Consider the following 5,000-nt stretch of genomic DNA (forward strand, 5'->3'; position numbering starts at 1 on the left):
TATAAACGGCACCACCATCATCATCATAGCCGCCATCCATTTGTTTGCGAATTTTAACAAGATCTTCAGCCTTCACTCGATTTGAAATTTAAATTTGAATAAATGAACATTCAAAGCTGCAACCTTTTTGGGAACTCTTCGGGTGCCTCGGTTTCTGGTGTGGGGGCTAGGGGCCAGTGTTTTATTACAACATACCATGAAGCGGTACTGTACTTACCGGTGTCTCGACTCTCGGCTATTGGCTTCCGCTAATGTTCCTCGGTCACAATGATGCCACTTTACTTTCTCCACCGATCCTGTCTTCTTGCCTTCGTTCCTTGGTGTATGAGCAAGCAATAAGAACGCACGGAGCGCCAGAACTCCAGGAATCGCAATGAAAAGTGTTCAGGAACAATCAGGTCTCGTCTTTGGCAAGCCATTTGCATATTCCGCAGTTTGTCTAGAAATTTATTAGATTTTATATTGGATTTAACACGGATGTACTGTGGTGGCGAAACCTGGCATACGATTGTCAAAGCGGAACAGTGTAGAGAGTTGCTCTTTGCACAGGCACTTGCCTTTCGGTTGGATTTTAACACCAGTGGCAGTACTTTTTGAAGTAGCACTCAATTCCAAGATCCAAACTTTGGACATTGAACATATAAATAAGGCCACATACATGTTTTGCATAAACTTAATGCCTCACCTCAACTCTCATCAGTGGGAAGGAAATGATGTAACCGTGACACATGCACCGACGATTCTGCCTCACATTTCTTGGGTGTCATGAGCCCTTCATAACGGTTCCCGGGGCCTCCGAAACTTATGTCCGCCGTTGCACCGAAGATTCAAGTTTCTTTTCCATCATCGGTTTCACCACTAATCGCAGCGAAGAGCACTTATGCATGCTTGGAGAGCCAAGCCTAGCAACGAGCTGCCTATCGCTGTGGCATTTGTGTCCTATCCTTGAGCTACTCGGATCCATTGTAATCGGAGCCGATTTTCACATGTCGATCGTAATGTTTTTCCGCCCGTCGCGGCCACGGAGCTGTCCAAACTTTGTGTCCAAAGTGTTCCCACTGTTTTTACAGCTCGCATGTCGTGTGCGCGTTTGTGCGTTTGTCGGGGAAATGTTGGCCAACACACTGGCCAGAGATTGTTTACACTTTTCCCATCCTTCCTGTTTTCCTTTTCTTTTCCCTGTTTTTTGTTCGCCGATTAGCTCTCCTCTTGTCAGCTTTGTTGGTGAAATTTATGAAATCTGGCGACAAGGATACTGGCTCTTGGCGTGCAGCATCCCAACACCAGCATCGTGTGGGCATTTCGTGGGTAGGTTCGTGCTACAAGTGTCATCTGTAAGTAATTTTATTGACGACGTCTGGCTGGCTTACGGGCTGGCAGATGGGAATTCGAGACGGACGGCGTCCGTCTTCGGCGGCATGGTTGGAATAGCTGTCGCGAGTGCGTATCAATTTCACGCAAACTCGTTGTAAGTTTATTTGTATTTAATTGTTAACCACAATTGAGACGAAACATTGTTTTTGTGTATCCCATCCCCGCCGCTGACATGAGGCGTAGGGGTTGTGATGTCCCAATGTGTGATACCTACAAGCTTATTCTCCCTGTGCGTTGGAAGAAGGTGTGGATGACCCGAGTGGTGGTGGTGGATATTTTTAGAAAGCAGAAAATTATTCCGCCTCCCTTAACGGACGTACGATATCACTTCGTAAGAAATTGTATTTTTAAAGCAAATAAATTGTCCTGATGTATCGACGTGTGCCATGAAGAGGAGACACTTGAATTAGGAAATGAGGCTGCTTCGAATGTAATGCAACAGAAAAATAAAGCTATCAGTACAGGTATGCGGAAAAGAAATCGATTATATTTTCTCGATAGAAGATGGTCGTTGCCGAATTATCAAGACCGTTTCCTAAAACCGCTAGTTAGGAACAATATTGGTTTCCTTGGATACTGCACACCTTGCATATTTGTACCAATGGAGATGCTTTTATGTTAATACAGGGTGACAACGGAAAAGTTCTCATGTTTGTGGTGGTTCTAGTTTAGTTTTTAGTTTTAGGCAGCCAAATGGCAAAATGACGTTCGTGATCTGAGAAACTAATATGTTTACAGAGCTGCTGAGACCCATTAAATCGGATGTAGTAGTAGAAAACAAATGAGAATTTTGCATTTTTGCACGCTAGTCACAACATTATTTCTTCGGGCGAGAAATTGTTTTCTCTGAAGCCAACGTTGAGAAAGCCAAATTGTCGAATGTTTGGTCTATCTCTTCGTGATATTCCTAGCTGAAAAAAAACGCAATATAAAAATGCCTCATCAATGATGGTATGGGCGCCATATTAAAGGAATGAAATCTCCTACTGTTATTCATTGATAAAAACATAACAATTTTCAAAGAAAATAGCTAGGAATTCGTTTTCAAAGGTTTTTTAATTCCTTGTGTGTAGAAACTATACAGAAATAAAGATGTTTTGTTAGCAATAAGATTAAGCACCAGCGCATAAGGCATTCATTGTGCAGACATGATGTGCGCAAGAATGATCACGTTTTATAAGTTGGTCGGTATGACCTGCTGGATGCAGGTTTAAATTCACTGGATTTCTATGTTTGGAGTTCACATTGCCACTGAGTATAAAAAGAAGATCGTAACACTAAAACATATTGGATAGCATTGACACTGACGAAGGGAAATGAGTCACGTACGGGGATCTAAGACCAGATATCGTGGCCAGAGCATGAGGAAACAATGAGAGCACTGGACAAACCAGGGCTAAAGATCAAAACGATTGTGATATGTAATAAGTTGGGCTACAACGAAATAATTTCGTTTCCACATGACCAAACACTAAATTAAAGAGCTCTATTATAAATGGTGCAAAAATAATAATGAATTTATTCTGCTCCAATCCTTATAGTTCTTTGAAAGTACGGCAAGTGTAAAGGCGCGACGCACAACTGTGGTGCATCGGGAAGCAGATGCAGGACGCAAAGAGCATTGCTATTGCAAGAAATTCTCAAGCTAATGCAAATCATACTCGGAAGCAAGACGAACGGCTCGTAAGAGGCCAGGGGCTGTATCGGAGGAGCTAATGGAAGCAACAGAAAACGGAGAACCCTCCCGGGCGAACCTGAGCACTGGGGAGCAATGTGCATTAAGCAGCATAAAAACAAGCGGAGTAATTTTATTACAACGAAATGAATTAATAAAGTTTAATAAAATGGGTTGTAAAACTCAAGCATCAGGCAGACAGGCTATTCCACCGGTTTACTGTCGCAGGACTCGTAAGGCCCGAGTGTGCGCAGAACGGATGTCCTGCTCGCTTCGCCAGCATTCCATTCCTGTACCATCCGAGGCACACGAACGGCGATTTGGTCCGGGAGTTGGTTAGTTGGCCTCGTACCCTCGACTCGCGCCTCGACCCACGAGTAGAGCCATTAAAGTTTGGAACCAAAAAAAAACGAGAATAAATAAGAGTAATAAAACTGTTCATTCGAAAAACATCCGGGCAGCAGAAGATTTGAGTTCTGTTCAGTTAATTAAACCTAACTCCTTGCGTGCTGATAACTCAAATAACCGAACGTAGCATGTAGAATTAGTACTGTTTTACTGTTAAACTAAATCTCTTCCATTTAATAAAAAGGGCAACAGTTGATGAAATACTTTCTGCTTCGAGCCAGCTGCTAGCTTCAAATGGCAAATATCATGTATCGATATCTTTCATTTTTAGGCTGGATTTTTCACAAAATTATGCATCAATAGTTTACATTTTCGTGATTCGTCGATCAATCTGATGAGATGAACTTTTTGCCCCAAAAAAACCACGCACGAATGTTGACCTCCAACCGACCGTTTGCTGAGAGCGTTTTATTTGCCGGCGTTAAAAAAAAGGGAACACCAAAAGTGTTTTATCGGCAACTCGGGACCTCGGGGACGGCAAACAACCACACAGTTGGGTGCCCCTCCGGTTGTTTGGCTTTTGGGGGGCCACCGGGTGCTACCTCGCGGGAGGTTGTTTTGATTTGTTCCGGCGCGTCCGTCACAACCAATAAAACGGCAGAAGCAGCACGGGATGCACGGGATGGCGGTGCCCAGTGACGAGTGCCATCGGTGGAGGTGAGTAATGTTGGCTAAGCGCATGATTAGCAGCGTGGCCAGCAGGCCGGTCCCGCCGGAAGAATTAACCCTCGTTCCACCGTCCGTCCGTCGGTCCTGTTGTATCGTCAAAGTAGCCTTTGGGTGGGCTCGCGATGGTTCGTCAACGGTTGGGCTGACCCGAAATAGGTAAATTAGTAGGCCTTGAAGCCAACTCCCAAATCGTCGTCACCTTCACGCTACTCGCTCACCATTTTTGTTTCCGCCTTTGCGTCAGGACGTGGACATTTGTCGCGGGCAATGTTTCGGGTGCACGATTGTAGCGGTAAAAAGTCAGTAATACCGACGAAACGATGCTTAACGCGTTTTGCCCCTCACCGCTCCATGTTGCTCCCTGCTGGCGCCGGGGGCTGCTGGCTGCCCGAGGGGAAGTGGAGCCAAAGCAATAAAATAAACAAATTTATTGCCGCAACTTTACTGTTGAATTATAGAGAAAATTTGTAATGTTCTATTGTTGCCGCGGGTGTCGTGCGCGTCCCGAATTTTCCCCGGCCTTTAATGAGTGATTGTATTTTATGACTTCATTATGCTGATCGGCCAACCGGGCAGCGGCCTGGGCGCTGGGCACTTTTTTTGCCAATACTTTGTGCGATTTTGGATGGATGGAGTCATCCGGAGCACGAGCGTAAACCTGATTGGCTCATGAATCTTGTCCTGCAAGTATGACCGAAGCGCGCATGACGCTGATTATCAATACGAAACACGAAGAACGTCAGGCGCAACCGGTCATTTTGATGTTAAATTTGTTTATCTGAAATGTGCGTTCAATAAAATGCACATTAATTTCACTCTGCAAGTCTACGCCAAATCGATACTAAAAGAAGATACATGTGAAACATACTCTTTT

This window comes from Anopheles aquasalis, chromosome 3, assembly GCF_943734665.1.
Source record: "Anopheles aquasalis chromosome 3, idAnoAquaMG_Q_19, whole genome shotgun sequence".
NCBI classification, from domain to species: domain Eukaryota; kingdom Metazoa; phylum Arthropoda; class Insecta; order Diptera; family Culicidae; genus Anopheles; species Anopheles aquasalis.